This window comes from Castor canadensis, chromosome 1, assembly GCF_047511655.1.
Source record: "Castor canadensis chromosome 1, mCasCan1.hap1v2, whole genome shotgun sequence".
Taxonomy (NCBI): Eukaryota; Metazoa; Chordata; class Mammalia; order Rodentia; family Castoridae; genus Castor; species Castor canadensis.
In genome coordinates, this window is record NC_133386.1 from 205,064,757 (window position 1) to 205,082,254 (window position 17,498).

At 53.0% G+C, this 17,498-nt stretch overlaps 1 long non-coding RNA gene across 1 annotated transcript; it reads left to right on the forward strand.

Moving 5' to 3' along the window:
* Window positions 1–357: 357 nt before the first annotated feature.
* Window positions 358–8,558, forward strand: LOC141414936 (uncharacterized). Its single transcript, XR_012439943.1, has 4 exons — window positions 358–657; window positions 2,570–2,705; window positions 5,266–5,347; window positions 7,830–8,558. It is a non-coding gene; the product is annotated as an uncharacterized lncRNA (long non-coding RNA).
* The last annotated feature ends 8,940 nt before the right edge of the window (window positions 8,559–17,498 follow it).

Below are 17,498 nucleotides of genomic sequence, written 5' to 3' on the forward strand. Positions count from 1 at the left end.
CAGTGAGCCCCCTGCACGGCGCTGGCGTCCAGCGCTGCTTCTTTCCTCATGTGCTCCAGGAGGTGGGAATCACTGTCTTGTTTTCCAGGACAGCGTCTCCGAGCAGCCAGCCCTCCTGGGCAGTCAGCATGTTTAAATGGGCAAAGTTCAGTTTACATTGGGGATGGCCGTGCCCGGGTGGCACTTGGCCGAGAGCACTGTGTGGGGAGTCCAGAGCCCCAGCTGAGTCCCCAGCTGACCTAGGCATGCGCCTTCCCCTCCTGGCACGCCTGCTCCTCACTGGGCATGGTTCAGACATGGCCTAGGCTGGGCAGGACCTGTGCTGTTTTCCCGGGTTCTGGGTTCTGCTTGGAGAGTTTGACCTTCCGCCACTCGTGCGCTGGCGGCCGGCCCTGCTGCAGGCCTCTGCACGCTGACTCACGCCTCTGCTATGCTCCTGCGAACATTCCCAGCCCTCGCCCTGCAGCAGGGCCCTCGGCGTGGGCGGATGGGCAGCAGTGTCCCCAGAGCAGGAGGTGTTTGGGTCACCTAGCAGCATCCATCACCCTGTCCCTGTGTCCAGGACCTCAGCAAGGCTGCAGTGTCTCTGGAATCTGGGAGTCTGAATACTTGGGGCGTCCTCCAGCTCAGGGGCTTTGGGTCATCGAGTCGCTCTCTGTAAGTGGACATCAGTGATTAGAGAAATGGTGGCCTGAGGGCCTGCTCACTAGACAAGCAGGGGCTGCTCTGGCTGAAGTCGGTTCTGCTATTGTGGGGCTGAGTTGCCTGTCTGCCCCTACAACCATGAACCCTGAATCTTCTCCATGCTAGGGGGCTCTAGGCCCTGCAGTCTTCAGAGTCACACCCCATGCTGACCTTCTGTATGCCTCTGCAGCCCGGGTCTGACACTGGGCCCACTTGGGGATGGGACCACGACTTCTGTGACCCCACAGAATGTTCCACTTAGCCGTGAGGGTGGTTGGCACCTGTCCTGCCTGTGGGGCCACTGCTGTACCCCAAAGTTGAGGACTGCTTGGTGCATGTGAGGCACCCCAAATCCTTTTCTGGGTGAGTGAGTGCTGGGACTCTGTGCTGCTTCTGTACCTCCTTCTGTCAGGGCCAGCTCCTTCTGCCTTCCTGGCTGCTCCTCCAGCTGCCCGCACTCCTTCACCTTCTCCTCTGCTCAGGGACCCCTGGGCCCCTGCTTCCTGGGGAGGGGAGGCCCCAGGAGGCTCTGCTGTGTTTGTATTTGCCATTGTTTTTAAGAACCAAGGCCCAGTTGGAAACATCAGAGCAGAGTGTTGAGGTGTTGGAATGAGGGGGAGGCAAGCGCCCTCCACAGGTCCCCAGAGGCTGAGAGACAGGTGGCCACTGTGTTGCGGTGTGAGCTGGGCAGGTTCCTGCATCTCTCTGGGCCCAGAGAGAGAGCTCCCGGAAGCCCATTTTGCAGGGTGGGGGTGATTAGGACCACCTACAAATGATCAGCTGAGAGCCACATGGCTCTAGATGAGGTTCCTGCTACTGTCAGTAGTATCGCTTTGTCATCCAGCACTGTGACCTTCACAGGTACATTGGGACGGAACAAAACAGCCCAGGCTCCGAGGCCTGGGCCGGGCTGCAGTAGCTGGAGTCTCTCCTGCTGCCCTGCCCCCCCTCAGGAGCCTTCTGAGAGGTCCCATCCCATAGAAATATAAAGGAAATCGCTTAGGGAATTTAGAATTTTTGAGGAACCACATTAAAAATGTAAGAAGGAGGGGAAATGAATTTTGATAGTATTTCATTTGACTCATTCTAGCCAAGATATGTTAGCCTGGCACCAAAGTCAAAATGATTAATGGAATATTTTGCATTCTTCTAATACAAAATCACTAAGTCCTCAAAAATCTAGCCTGTGACTTTACGCTTGGAGCACGTCACCAGACGCTGTGCGTCCAGTGGACATCCTGCTAAGCCAGGGAAGTTATACTTCAGAGAGAACCCTTTTGTATGGCTTTAGTTTAAAATTTGTTAGTTAAAATGAAAGAAGCTTTTATAACTCGATTTATCAGCCTCACAGGCCACATTCCAAGTGCTTCGTCGGTGGCCACGGCTGGTAGGGTGCCCTGTGGATGGGACTGGTCCAGGGACATGGGCCCCCTCCCTCTGGCCCCTGCACTGCTGGGTGGCCCCTGCTCACCCGAGCTGTCCTCACACAGCGTCTGCTAGGGACTGAGTTCTGCCTTCTGTTCACAGGAGTGTAGGGGTGCTCGGAGGCAAGACGGTGAGAACTTAGGCTTTCTAGGAGGCAGAGGAAGAGCCCTTCTGCACCCTGCAGGCCTGCTGGGGCGTGCTGGGCAGAGCACACACTGCAGGGCTGGGTCCTTGGACACCTCTCTGGGCCTGTCCTGAGGGCTCTGGAATCCCCTGCTTGGCTATCTGGTGTCATGCTGCTACCTACAAACAACAAATGACATTCCTCTGAAGGCCCAGCCACACAGATAGTGCCAGGCATATAGATGGTGCTTCATAATGGCTTGATGTGTAAACAAAGCAGGTGCTAGCCTCTTCTGGGAGAGCTGCCCAGCACTGACTCTTCTTTTCCCTGCCTCAGGGCCCTATGCCTGGATGACTGACCAGCCTTGGAAGCCCGCTGTCATCACATCCCGATAGACTCCTGAGTCCTGACAACAGCCCTGGGCAGCACTGCTGCTCTGCCTACTGTGTGGACGGGAAGGCGACACCCAGAGGTGAAACCATTAGCCTGGTTGCAGAGCTAACAAGTGGCTGGCCCCAGGCTCCTGGGAGATACTAGGGTCACACATCAAACCCTGGTTATTCGTCTTCCTGCTTCCAGCCTCAGTTTCCCCAAATATACCATGAGTGCTAGTATCCTCTGGGGGCCAAGCTACACCTAGCTCTGAGAGTCTTTGCTTCTACTCTCTGACTTTATTTTGGGGATGGTGCCGAAGGAGAGCGAAACCAGTGAGTGGGAGAACCACGTGAAATCGCCTAGTCCCCGGGCTCCTAGGGGTCCATCCCTGGAGATGGGAGGGGAAGGGAGGGGAGGAAAAGCCTGTATTGCTTTTCAGAGGCAAGGCAGGAAGCCCGCGGGGGCCAGCAGGTCTCTGGGAAGAGCTCGCTCTGGGTCTTGGCACTCAGGCCTGGCAGCTGCTGGGGGCTGGCCGCCTGTGGTCTCTGGGCTGGCGCGGTGGTGGCGGGTGGCCGGTGGGTGGGGTGTGCCGAGGGGCACATTCATCACTGCCAGTGGCACTCAGGCCCTGCCAAGTCGTGGTGGAACCGGGCCCAGGTGCCAAGGTGCCTGGTAACTGGATTGCTATTTGAAAAGTCACAGCGGTGTCAAGAAAGTGTAACCTCCGCCTTCATATCAGGACTCTGGAGCCGGGTGGGTGGCGGCCAGAGTGGGGCTGTTTGTGCAGGGCGGCCAGTGGGAAGGTGCCCGGGGACGGAACAGATTACAGCCAAGGTTATTATCCGCCGGGCTCTGGGAGGAGGGAGAGGCAAATAACCGCGGAGAACAGAAAGCACAGCCAGCTGACCTGTCCCCAGATGCTGAGCCCGTGCAGAAAGTGACCTAGGCACAGAGGGCTTGTCCAGTACCTGCCCGGTGCCAGGTGACGGTGCCAGGTGCAGTGTGTGGAGATCAGGGTGGCACTTACAGGTTGCAAGGCATCTGGAAAAGATATTTTAGGGGCTCACAATGATATTTTAATTTCTTATAAAATGAGTCAATAAAAGTAGCTGTTAGATCAAAGAAGTGTTTATACGTTTATATAGAATTAAATAATGCCCCTGCAAAATCCATGCCTGCCCAGAACCTCAGAACCTGTCTTACTTGGAAATGGGTCTTTGTATAGGTAACTAGTCAAAGCGAGGTCACGCTGCAGTAGGTGGTGTCCTGATCCAGTGGGACAGATACACAGATGTGACAGTCACCTGACACAGTGAGGCATCCACGAGCCAAAGAGCACGAGTGGCCACCAGTGGCTGGAAGAGGCAGGCCAGACCCTCTCCCAGAGTCTTTGGAGGAATCCAGCCCTGGTGACATCTTGATTTTGGACTTCTGGCCCTCAAAACAGTGAAAGAATGAATTTCCATGGCTTCTAGCCACCTGGTTTGTGGAGATGAGTTTGGACAGCCCCAAGACAGGAAGATAAGATGTACCAGTGAGTTGCCTCTGTCCCAACACAGTTACATGTTTTATTATTAACAGCATTTTTTTGAAGAAAGAACCATTAAGAGCAAAAATGCCCGGTGCTCATGGATATCCTCTTGGGAGGAAGGTGGAGGCTGTCCTCGGCTGGGCTCTGGTGGGCGAGGGGCAGCGAGAGGGCACCGAGAGGGCACAGGGAGCTCTGCATTGTGCACCAGGTGAGGCTGAGGGGTGAGAAGCCTTGGAGGTGGGATCTGTGTTCCCCTTCTGGCCCTGCTGTTTCCTGGCTATGTGACATTGAGAAGGGGCATGACATCCAGAAGCTTTCTGCCTGTCTGTGAACTTGAGGTGCTCCGTCTTTGAGGGGTACCCGTGAGAATCAGGAAGAAAGGACTGTGTGCCCCCAGAAGTGTGGGCTCTGCAGAGCTCAGCCGGGACCAGGGCTGGCTAGGATGCTTCTGCAGAGTCAGGCCTGGCCAACTGTCCTCTGTGGGCCAAAGGTGGTGGGCACCACGTCCACCAGAGGGGATCAGGGACATGGCAAATGAAGACATTCCTGACTTCTTGAATTCCCCATCCAGGTGAGACAAAGTCTCACTATGTAGCTCAGGCTGGCCTCGAACTTACCATCCTCCCGCCTCAGCTTCCCAAGTACTGGGATCATAGGCCTATGCCACTGCTGGTGCTTCTATCCAAGCTTCAGAGTCACCGAGTCATCCTTTCATCAGGGCAGTGCAGGCCTGAGTGGAAGACCTGTTCAGAGTCCCTCTCAGTTCTTGTCCTTGTGGTCAGCTGAGCACTGTGCTCATCTTAACAGAGGCCCTGACCCCAGCCTCTGCCACCCAGAAACTCCTTCCCTGCGGGTAGCTGGACATCTGGGGTAGGCCTTGCCAAAAGTCCCCAGTTGGGCAGGCAGCAGGACAAAGGGCCAGCACTGTCCTGGCTGGGGGAGGGATGTCCCCAGACTGGGATACCTCGAGGAGTCTCAGAGCAGGCTGTCACAGGAGACATCGACCAATCCCAGAATCCGACCAATCACCAATCACATGTGGAAAGTGTGTGCCACATGGCGCCGAGGCAGCCGGGCCCCATGTGAGTATTTTGCAAACGTCCTGTCTTCTCCATCAAACCACTAGGAGATGCTGGGGTGCAGACAGGATTGTAATCCTCCCCTCCCAGCTGAGGAAACTGAGGCACAGAGAAGCTGGGAGACTTGGGGTAAGTGGCACAGCTGGGTGGGAAGTGGGGAGGAAGGGCACCCATGCCAGTGAGGGGGAGTGGGGGACTGCTTTCCTCCTGCAGGTGGTCAGATGCACTGGACCACAGCAGAGGCCTGGGATGCTGGATTCCTGCCTCTAGGTGGGGCCTGGACTGCGTGCTTTGCTGTCCAGAGGGCAGATTTGTTTTCTGATTCCCAGATCTGTAGCTCAGAGTTGGAGTGGGGCCATGGTCCTTCAGTCAGCCCAGAAAGAGCCCCAACTTCACCCCTTCTCTGCACACTGGCACTTCCTTTAGCCCCACCTGGGTGGGGAGCCCCAGCCTCCATCACTTCACAATGAGCACCCTGTCCCAGGAGTGCTCCCTGAAGAGGTGTTTCTTGGTAACCTTGGGCGGGAAGGGGCTGGGAACTTCCTGAGGGCAGGTGAGTAAGTGTTTGCTGACAAATGAACTCTGGTCCTCTCTGGAACCTGCCTCTTTCCTGTGAATTTGGGCAGGTCAGTTCCCTGAGGCCGTGCTTTCCCCCTGGGAAAGGGGAGGGGCCGCTGGTTTGGTGTCCCCAGGACAGCCTTAGTGGTTTGGGGGATGGACCCTAGAGTCAGGAGTGGGTGTGAGTCCTGACTGCACCATAGCCTTGCTAGTGACTTAGGTGGTCCTGGGTGATGCTGGGTGACATAGCTCCTCCTGGCCTCAGTCTGCTCATCTGAGCAATGGAGAAAGAAAGGCTTGCTGGTGAACCTGGCCACAGGGGGTGCTGGTCACCAGCTGTTTAGCATGGGCTGTGTCTGGCCCTGTGGGAGAGGTTACTGAGCTGTAATTAGCCATAAAGGAGGGTCCCTGTGTCCTGTGTCTGTGGCTACTTCCTTTCTATCTCTGAGCATCCGTGGACGCTGGGCTGTCTGAATTGACTGGAATTTGCTTTTCTGCTCACCGGGTAATATACTTCTGTGCTGTTTCCACTTGAGTGCGTGGACATGGGTTTTCGTGTCTCTTGGGGACACGCAAGCCTTTTCTGTTGTGTGCACCATTTTGCCTCCCCATAGCCGTGTGTGTGATAGTCACCTCTCACACTTGCTATGATCAGTTCAACAATTTTAGCCTCTCTCCTGCATGTATAATAGTTTAATTTGCATTTCCTGCCCTCTGGTGACATTGAGTGAGTTTCCATTTACCAGCTAGCTGCTCACTTGCTATCAGCTGCTCACTTTCTTCTTCTTCTTCTTCTTTTGAACCATTATTTTAGTTTACTATTGTAGCACTGGGGTTTGAACTCAGGGCCTCGTGCTTGCTAGGCAGCCTCTCTACCATGTGAGCCACTCCGCCAGCTCCTCACTTTCTTCTTTAGTGAAGTATCTGTTACAGTTTTGCTCACATAAAAACCTTGGGTTGTTTTCTTACTATCAGGTTGTAAGAGCTCTTTCTGTATCCTAGACACAAGCTATTTATCAGATCTGTGATTTGCAAATATTGTCTCCTGGTCTGTGGCTTACCTTTTTATTTTTAAACACTGTCTTCTAAGGAGAAAGGTTTGAGCTTGATGACGCTCTTTGGTGGCTTGTGTTTTTTGAATCCTAGCTAAAAACTCTACTTCAACCAAACTCACGGCGTTTATCCTCCGTTTTCTTTCTGCTTCATAGTTGCTGTTCTTATCTTGAGGGCTGCTACCCACGCTGAGTTGACTTTGTCCATGGTGCCCGCCCCCCAACATCCACCCTGCAGTTGCTCAGACCTTTCTTATCACGGCCACTTTGTTCACCTGGCAACTGGGGGCTGAGGCTGTTCTGCCACCTGTGACCATGACACGTGGGCTGCTCTGACACATATGCTGCTGAGGTCAGTCTTTGCCTGACCTCTCTGCCCTCAGCACTGGAGTGTAACTTTGTCCCCTGGGGGTCCCACAGCTGGGTCAAGTCAACTGCTTAGAAGATGCAATTGCTAGGGCTGGGAGCATGGCTCAAATGGTAGCACAAGGCCCTGAGTTCAAACTCCAGTCATGCCAAAGAAGACACAATTGCTAGAGAAGGCCTCTCTGTCTTCCTCTCCAGCCCTGGCTGGTGCTGCCTCCGAGGGTTGCAGAGTGTTTCTGTCTTCCTTTCTATGTCCAACCTGGGCATCTGTCCTGTCATTGTTGTGGGCTCAGCCATCTGGCCCTGTCACAAACCTTTCATCAGAGTATGCCAGCTCTCCTCACCCCCAGTGGGCTACTGGTTCCATTTCTTGGGTTCAGAAACTGAGTTTGCAGGGACAAAGCGATTGTGGTTGAACAGCTCCCAGATGCCTGAGCCAAGAACCCAACTAAGGACTTTGAGGTTCTAGCAATTCCCTGATGCCATGTTTCATTCTAGGCCAGCTCTGCTGTCTAGATCTTCGTGCACAGGGACCTGGGGGAGGTCTGCCCACCAGTTGTGGGCACGGGGTTCTTTCAAGGAGAGGGTGCTGCCTGCCTTGCTCATGTCTTCTGTCTCCTTCCTCATACTCCCAGGAGGCCTCATGCAAGGACAGCTTCCAGTGAGAATGCATGGGAGCCGGGCCTTGGAGAATCTGAGCCTTCTAAACAGTGTCACCTCCTCATGATGAAGGGTACATTTGCCACGCCACCAGGGGACTTGGGAAGAACATGCAGCCCCATGCATGGGCTCTGATATTCAGAAAGTGCTCAATAAATATTTGTGCACAAATGAATGAACTCAGAGTTCTCCACCTGGTGGATGTCATAAATGATAACAAAAACCAGTGGGTCATTAGGCCAAGACTGTCTCGGACCACGCAGGATCTGACGCTCGTGTTTTCTGTGCCGCCTGGGCTCTTGGGTCGAGATGTAGAGAGGGAGAGGGTGAGAGGCACTTGGAGCTAGGCCTGTAGACTTGGGGACCTGCTAACATAAATAACTGGGAGTCCAAATCAGCCTGTGCCCCAGGTGAATTTACCCCAGAGTGGCGTGGAGCCAGGGCTGTGCTGGTGGCTGTTCTTCTTGCCCAGGCTCCCTGCCACTGAGCGGTGTGGCTAAAAAGGTAACGTCCACCTGGGAACAGGACCTGGGATGGCCGGGACTTTATGTGCAGACAATTTCAGATTTTTTTTCTTTTTTTTGGGTAGGACTGGGGTTTGAATTTAGGGCTTTGCACTTGCAAAGCAGGCGCTCTACTACTTGAGCCACACCTCCAGTCCATTTTGGGCTGGTGATTTTGGAGATAGGGGGGATCTCTCAAACTATTTGCCTAGGCTGGTCTTGAACCTTGATACTCCCTATCTCAGATTCCCAAGTAGGTAGGATTACAGGCTTGAGCCACCTCTGTAGGAGTTGGTCTGGGTGCAGACTTCTATCCTGAGGAGGGGAAGAGGACAAGAGCTAGGAGTCCTTGGCCTCTGGGTGGCTCTGGGCATTGCATCTCTTGCAAGCTCATTCAGGGTGAGGGACAGATGCAGGGCCTGGGCAGTGGTGCTCATGTTAGGGACTGGATCTCAGCAGAGTGGAAGTGCCTCCCCTGGTCCTGCCACCCTGTTCCCCAGACTCCCAGGTCTCAGCCTCTCTTAAGTCCACCTGGTGAGGAGGCAGCTGGGGACTGGGGGCCACCCACTCCCTGGGCTGCAACACCTCCAGTTCCTCCTGCTGCCTCTGTAGGAGCAGTGGCACCCTGACCCCAGCAGGTCCTCAGCCTACTGCCTAGGTGGACCAGGGTCTGCAAGAGCCACCCAGGCTGTCAGAACCCAGGCATGTTCAGCAGGACACATCATGGCATGATGGACTGTGCCTCGAATTATCTTAACCCTGGCTTCCTTCTCTTCCCTTCCCTACTTCCTCCTGCTCCTGAAATAAACTCCAGGTTTCCAAAACACCAAACACCTCAGGAGCCGGAAACACCCTGGGGCTCACTGTGAGCAGGGGCTCAGTTCCTGAGAGATGGTAGCTGTCCTTATTCACAGTCTTATTCAACTAGCCTGGCTGGGGCGCCCCATTTCCTGGGTTCCTGGCACAGAGAAGGACTTTGTTGTGCTGATTTACTTGGAAACCTTACAGGCGTCCTCCAGGCTTAGTCTAACCATGTGCACAGGTTACCTGGGTGACCGTGGCAGGCTTGCGCAGGACATGGGTGGGAAGCAGCGAGGAGGGAGGGATAGCAGAGACCTCTCAGCCACCTTGTTTCTGGTGGCAGCCAGGTTCCCACAGGACACCGGGAGCCCTTGTCCCATGTGTTACCACTTTGTTCTTGTGCACAGTCTTCCTCCTGCATACCTGCACAGTCACGTGCAGGTGCGTTCTGAGAAAGGGTACAACAGGTGACCTCTGGCCTGGCCCGAGGTCTGGAGGTCTCCTCACTCAGCGTGGTGGTCAGCTGGTGCTGAGCTCACAGAGGGCAAAGCCCAGGCATGGCCCAGCCCGAGCTGGCTGCTCCCAGCCTGTGATGCAGGTGTGGAGCAGAGTCTGGGTCAGGCTCGGTGGAGCCACCCCAGCTGGACCGGCACTTTTGAAGAAATTTGGGAGAAACTTTCTTTAAAACAACACTCAAATCCCTCTGGGAAAGTTGGCAAGGCAGAAGCCAGTCATTGGGAGAAACGGCTGGCAGGTCCCCTGCGAGGGCTCAGTTGTTAGCTCTGGGAAATGGACTCACGTTCTTCCCTTCCCTTGCTTCAAAAAGCCTGTCTGTCTGGAATAATTGTGGACCCATCTCTGAGCAGGGTGAGGCCACATTGCCAGCTGCTGACCTGCTGTCTGGTCTCCCTCCCTCCATCCTAGGAACCCACTCAGGACTAAAAACACTCACCCTTCTGAGAGCCAGAGAAAGGACATTGCTTGCAGTGCCAGGTCCAGTAAAGGGGCAACTGGCTCTCAAACACAGTACCCTGGGTGCCTGGGCCAGTGCTCTTTCCAGGGCTTCCTGGCCTGAAACAGGGCCCGGGCTGTGTCTGGGGTTTGGGGCCAGGAGGGCCTGCCTGAATGTGGGCTCAGGAGCCCTCCAATCAGTACCCTGGTCATTAGTCCCTGTGTGCCAGGCTCCACACTAGGTGGCTCAGGGACCTTGCCGTCTGTGGTGGACACTTGGACAGGGACCACACAAAGGAAATCTAGGTGGTTCTGGTTAACCGGCAAATGCTGGGGTGGGAGGGAGCACCAATCCATCAGCCCTAGCAGAAGGTCAGGGTTAGGATTCTGTGAGCCTCTGGCCGTAACATTCTTATCAGCTGATCAATCCATGACTTTGTTTTATGTGTGCTTCTGTTTGAAGACACCTCGTTACTATGTATCATTGATTCATTGACATTGAACTCCTCCAATGGCACTGTAATTCACTCCTGAACCTATTGACACTATGCCAAGGACCATTTTAAGAGGCAAAATTATCAACAAAAAAGTAAAAAAAGTGACACCAACTAGGCTGGAGTGATGAGTCTTGTGGACAGTGGATATGATTTGAGAGCCCAATAAAGGAAGTTGTGGCACCAGGTATGGTGGTATGTGCCTGTAATCCCAGCTACTCAGGAGATGGAGGTAGGAGGATCATGGTCTGAGGTTGGTCTGGACAAAAGCCCGAGACATTATCTGAAAAACAAATAAAAAACCAAAAGGGTTGAGGGTGTGTCTCAAGTGGTCGAGCACCTGCCTGGCAAGCATGAGGTCAAAAGGGGGGCGGTGCTGGGGGTGTGAGGTGTGCGTCAGGGGCTGTGGGTGGCAGGTGAGTGGGTCTTCAGGATTTGGCTGCCCCTGGGGTGAGGGTCCTTCCAAGGTCAGTCCTGGATCTGGATGTCAAAGCACCAGACTACAGGGAGAAAGTCTTGGTTAATACAGTGAAGAACGCCTGCAATCCAGGACACTGAAACAGCCCATGTAGGGACGGGAAATGCAGAGGCCCCACAAGCCGTGCAAAGGAAGCCTGAGATCTCAGCTCCCCAAAAAAAGAACCTGCACGGCAAAGGTTCAGAAGCAGCCCTGGTGAGACAAGAACGGTCCCCACTGTCACTGGAGGTGTGTCTCGGTGCCCCATTTGGAAAGCCATGAGAGTTTTTCTCAAGTTGAAGAGCTGCATTCCCTTCAAGCAGTCACTTGAGCTCACCCGGAGGCACCCAGGACAAAACTCTAGCACACGTGTTTCTCCAGATATCTTTGGTTGTGCAGTTCTAGGGAGCCCTGTTACTCCGGCACCTCACAGATGTCATCACGCCATATTCTGCCTCTCGGTATCGCTGCCACCTCTGCTGCCCCATGTGGCCTCCCTGGCCACTTCTAAGATGTTTTCATCTGGACTTAGCATCCTTGGTGTCCTGGAACAGCCCAAGTCATTTATACTCACTCCATCCCAGGTTTTCAGAGGTGTGACAGATCTACCACAAGCCCCCACTATCTCTGTCTTACGCCCTGCCCCAAAGGTCGGATGTTCCCACTTAGCGACTTCCTCTATCCTTTGTTTTTTTTTTTTCTTTTTTTCTTTTATTATTCATATGTGCATACAAGGCTTGGGTCATTTCTCCCCCCTGCCCCCACCCCCTCCCTTACCACCCACTCCGCCCCCTCCCTCTCCTCCCCACCCCCTCAATACCCAGCAGAAACTATTTTGCCCTTATTTCTAATTTTGTTGAAGAGAGAGTATAAGCAATAATAGGAAGGAACAAGGGTTTTTGCTGGTTGAGATAAGGATAGCTATACAGGGAGTTGACCCGCATTAATTTCCTGTGTGTGTGTGTTACCCTCTAGGTTAATTATTTTTGTTCTAACCTTTTTTCTAGTTCCTGGTCCCCTTTTCCTATTGGCCTCAGTTGCTTTTAAGGTATCTGCTTTAGTTTCTCTGCGTTAAGGGCAACAAATGCTAGCTAGTTTTTTAGGTGTCTTACCTATCCTCACCCCTTCCTTGTGTGCTCTCGCTTTTATCATGTGCTCAAGTCCAATCCCATTGTTATGTTTGCCCTTGATCTAATGTCAACATATGAGGGAGAACATACGATTTTTGGTCTTTTGGGCCAGGCTAACCTCACTCAGAATGATGTTCTCCAATTCCATCCATTTACCAGCGAATGATAACATTTCGTTCTTCTTCATGGCTGCATAAAATTCCATTGTGTATAGATACCACATTTTCTTAATCCATTCGTCAATGGTGGGGCATCTTGGCTGTTTCCATAACTTGGCTATTGTGAATAGTGCCGCAATAAACATGGGTGTGCAGGTGCCTCTGGAGTAACAGTCTTTTGGGTATATCCCCAAGAGTGGTATTGCTGGATCAAATGGTAGATCAATGTCTAGCTTTTTAAGTAGCCTCCAAATTTTTTTCCAGAGTGGTTGTACTAGTCTACATTCCCACCAACAGTGTAAGAGGGTTCCTTTTTCCCCGCATCCTCACCAACACCTCTTGTTGGTGGAGTTGCTGATGATGGCTATTCTAACAGGGGTGTTCCTCTCTCCTTTGTAACGAAGGCTCTGTTCCTTGCTTTTAACTGACCCATGCTGATGGTTCCCTGTGGCCCTGCCTGACCCAGGCTGCCCCCCATCCTGGGAACTGTGAGTCATGGAGTCCTCTTTCAAGACAGGGGTCTCTGCGTCTGTCCTCTTAACAGATCCGACAAAAACAAGGTACTGAGGACATTTCAAAACATCTCTGGGATTATGTCGTGTTCCTCTGATGTCACCAGGAGTGAATTGCTTGTCACTCATCTGGTGTGAGCATCTTTGGATCTGTGGATTGATGATGTCTTTCATCACTTCTGAAAATGTCCATCCATTCCTCCTTCAGAGGTAGCCCTAGCCTCCTGTGCCCCCTCCTTCTGGGACTTGGTGGTCCTGGGTTGTCCCTCTCGTCCGTCCGTCCCTCATGGAGTGTGGCAGCTTTTGTTTCTTTTCATCTCTCTGCTGGTTCTGGGCCATGGCTTGGATCTGTCTTCCTGTTTATCAATGCTCTTTTCAGCCAGCTGTCTGTGGGTCTTTCACTTCGGGAAGTCATATTTAGCTCTTTACCAATTGACCTGGTCATTTTTACAATCTCTTGCTCTTTACTTGTATTTGAAATGTTGTCTTTTAGTCCTTAATCATATTTGTTTTATGTTTGATTCTGATAATTCTGATGGATCTTTCTGCGTCTGATTTTGTTTGTTGTCATTTATTCTGGCACCTTAAATCTCTTGAAAGATGACTGTTCCTCTCTTAGGTGAGAGCTCTTTTTGGGAGGCAGGACTGGGACTTGCTAGTACCCCTTGAGCCAAATCCCTAACCCTTTTTTAGCTTTAGTTATTTTTCAGATAGAGTCTCCAGCTTTTTGCCTGGGGCTGGCCTCAGACTGTGATCCTCCTACCTCTACCTCTCTCAAGCTGGGATGACAGCTACACGCCACAATGCGCCTCTATTGATTGAGACGGGGTCTTGCTAACTTTTTGCCTGGCTTGGAACCATGATCTTCCCGATCTCTGTGTCCCAGTAGCTGGGATTACAGACATATGCCACCATGCCTAGCCTTGGTGAGAAATTTTGCATGGTGAAAACCCATGCTAACCTCTTCCATAGAGCTGTGGAGGTTTCTGGCTTATTCTGAGCAATGCACTGATTTCTACCGCCTTCAGTGACATTGCCCGATGTGCATGAGGCAATCTTGTGCATACAACAAACACCACTTGCCATATTTTGGTTATTTTAAGTGACAGTAAGGGATTCATAGTATGTTGCAGGCCTGTGATGTATGGGAAGCCAGGTGAGGTCTCTCTGCAGGTGGACAGAGTATGTTCTATGGTTAGTTGAGAGCACACAAAAACAGGCAATAATGACTTGATTTCTCTCTCCTTCTGTCCCCAGAATGCAGCAATTAGTTTTAATATCTATTCAAACATATAACTTGATTTCAGAATCATTGAAGTACAAAAATACATGCCTTAGAACTGAGGACAAGTGGCATTTTAAGTGTGCAATCTCTGTCTTGGCGTTTGCTGGGTACCAATGACTTTTGACCCTATACAGGTCACCAAGTGGGGGTAATGGCCTTATTTTGAATGGCAGTATCCATTCTGAAAGACCTCCGGTTCTCAGTGTTGTCTTCTGTGTGTGTCAGTCAGGCCAAGCTAAGCTCCGGCCAGGTGACAAGTGACTCCACATCTCGGTGGCTCTCACAGTGTGTTTCTCCTGTCCCGTTCCGTGTGCTTGGCTGGCTGAGACACAGTCCTGCTGTCTTCATTCTAGGGCTGAGGCTGGCAGGGCTCCCTCTGTGTTGGACAGTGCCCTGGATAGGGAAAGAGCTCCTAACACTCCTGGCCAAAGTGAGTCACATGGCCACTCCTGAGTTCAACAGGATGGGGATAGAGGGCCCTTTAATGGGTGGGGAGACTAGGATGTCTGTGAGGGGTAATGTGACTGCCTGGGCCTCAGTTCCCTACTTTGCCATGTGCAATTGAGAGGAGCTTGGTGTGACACCCGGACTGGACGTGTGTTAGGTATGGATATGAAATGCCTCCCCACCTCCAGGCTCAGTGTTGAACATTTGGTTCCGGCTGGTGGCGCTATTTTGGCAAGTGGCAGGGCCTGGCTAGGGAAATAAGTGCGTGGAGACTTTGAGGGTCATACCTGGTCCCTGGTCCCTTCCTGTCTCTATCTGCTTCCTGTCACCATGAGGCAAAGATACTCCTTCACTACGGGCCCCCACCTGTGCCGTGATTCTTGTTCTCACCCTTGGCCACAATCAACAGAGACACCTGCTATGACCAGAGTCACCGAACCTCCAAATCGTCACGCCTCCAAGTTGCCATCCTTCCTCTTCTAAGTTGTCTAGGGCAGGTGTTCTGCCAGTGCACAGAGAAAGCTGGTCAGCACCACGTGTTTGTGGCCCAGCTCTGGGGCCCCGCTTGCTGGTGGTGAAGATGGAGACTGCAGTTTTAAGCTTTCCCTCCTCACAGGTTCCCAGGGACATCAAGGAGGGGACATGCGGTGCTGGCTGGACTGAGTGCTCTGTGGACACTGGTGGTTATTGCTGCTGTGGTCATGACAAGCAGCAGCAGGATAAACTCATTGTGGCTAGAGAAATGTGAGCAATGGGAGGGACTGTAAGTGTGTGGCTGAGCGTGAGTATGGGTCTGTGTGCGTGCATGAGCGTGGTGTTTGTGTGTGTCCACAAGTATGCATGTGTGTGTGCACGTGAGTGTGCACCGGCAGGGGCTGGGATGAACCAGCTGTGCCTAGCTTTCGTCCTCTTCCTCTGAGTCCCTGCAGCCATGCAAGAGCTTAGCTCTCAGCTGACTGCTCAGGCTGGAGTGCCTGAGTGGGGACTGTGCCCTGGCTGCTGTCCTGGCAGCCCTCCCTGGGAGTCTGGGTTGGAGGCAGGGGAAGCAGGCTGAAGTGCTGGACTCGGTTATGGGTGAGACGGTGGCTGAGGTGCCTGGGGGGCAGGCCCGAACAAAGTGGAGGAGGTTTGGAGGGTAGATGTCAGAAGAGAGATTCCAGCTGCAGAGGCCATGCGGTTCCCCACGGAAGAGGTGAGGCCTGGTCTGCTGTGCTCCAGCTTCTCTTCCATGAGCTCGCTCCTAGCTAGGGGTCGTGTCTGAGTCAGGGGCCTCCTATTTCTATTGTGATAATGGAGGCTCCTGAGGCCCCTCAGGTGGCTGTGTAACTACAATTCTTCCGAGGTGACAGGTGCTTCTTTCTACAGCACACTTCTGGTGACAACAGGGTACTTCTTTGTATCTCAGTCAGTCCAGCCCTGAGAGCCCAGGGTCACCATGACGTCCTCATGCCTGGGGTACTTTGGCATCATAAAATGACTGCGTGTGTGTGACGGCTCCCAAGCATCTTCTGCCCTGGCCCATGAACCAATCAAGGCTGGGAATGTCTGAGGTGCCACACAGCTGACTTCCTTCCTTCCTTCCTTCCTCCCTCCCTCCTTTTTTTTTCAATTTAGTACCGTTAGGTCATCCCTCCTTTAGACATTTCAGGGGAGATCCTTACATCCTGGGCTCTAGCATCCCGATGGGCGTCTTGAGGGCCTCCAGCTACTTCTTCCGGCTCCTCGGTTTTATCTCTTGTAAAAGCCTCAGTGTGCTGCAAAGCGGACTCCCCCTCCCGCCTCTCCACTGCCTCTCTGGGGACAAAGAAAGGGCCCCACACTCTCAGAGAGGCCTTTGGGCAAAGCAGATACATCATGGCAGGAGGGAGGAGGAGGAGGAGGAGGAGGGGAAGGATGGGGGAGGCCAGGGCCTTCAAAGGCACCTCCTCCAAAGCCACACAAACCTCTGCCCGTTAACTCTTTCAAAGAGTGCTTGTCGCCTGTGAAAGCCGTCTGGGTTCATTGATTAAAAAACAACAAAAAAAAGATATCGTTTTTAGGACTGAATCTATTAACGAGATGTAACAGAGGGCAGCTAGTGTTTGCAGAGGGTCACCGTCACCTCTCACCTACTTGCTGCGTTGGGGATCCCGTGGGGTGCAGGTAGCCACAGAGGGGACAGGCGCCCCCCGAACGCTCATTCAGAACCGGAGCATGTCCTGTCGTCCACGTCACCCCCCAACCCTCCCCTCCCCCGCCTTCGCGACAGCTTGCCTCCCCTGCGGGACGGCGTCTGGTCTCTGCTGAATGTCCCTAAAAACACTTAGTGCAACTGGACCGTAAGCACCCCCCCCATGTACATAAGTGTACCACAATTCCAATTCCAAGTGGGGTTCACTCTGTCCCCCGCTCCCGCCCCCCCGACCGTCCCCTGCCCAGGGACTCTCAGCCGAGGTGAGAAACACGAAGGAGGTTATTAAGAATTCTGACAAGGTAGGCTGAATAAATTGTGTTTTCTTTGTGAGCCTTAATCCGGTGTTGTATTGGCTCCCTGGACATGGCTAATTTATTTGGGATTTCGTTCTGCTCCTGACAGCGTCCCTGACTCGCTGTTTGATCACAGGGCAAAGTTACATTCCAGCTTCCAGCTGCTGGAGGGCGGTGGTCACTTCTCCCAAGTGCCTGGAGCCCAGGCTTTATGCCTGGAGCGGGGTGGCTCAGGGGGGCCATTCCTTGCTGGGGAGCGAACCCACCTGCACGGGGTCCCCGTCAATAAGGAAGCACCCACTTCTCCCCACTTGTCCCACTTGTCAGTTATTTTAATATACTTTGTGGTACAGGAAAAAAAAAAAAGAAATTTTGTCCATCTGAGAGTCGGGGGCATTTTGGTGGAAACCTGGGTTGAAACGAACGTTTTGTTGATTTCA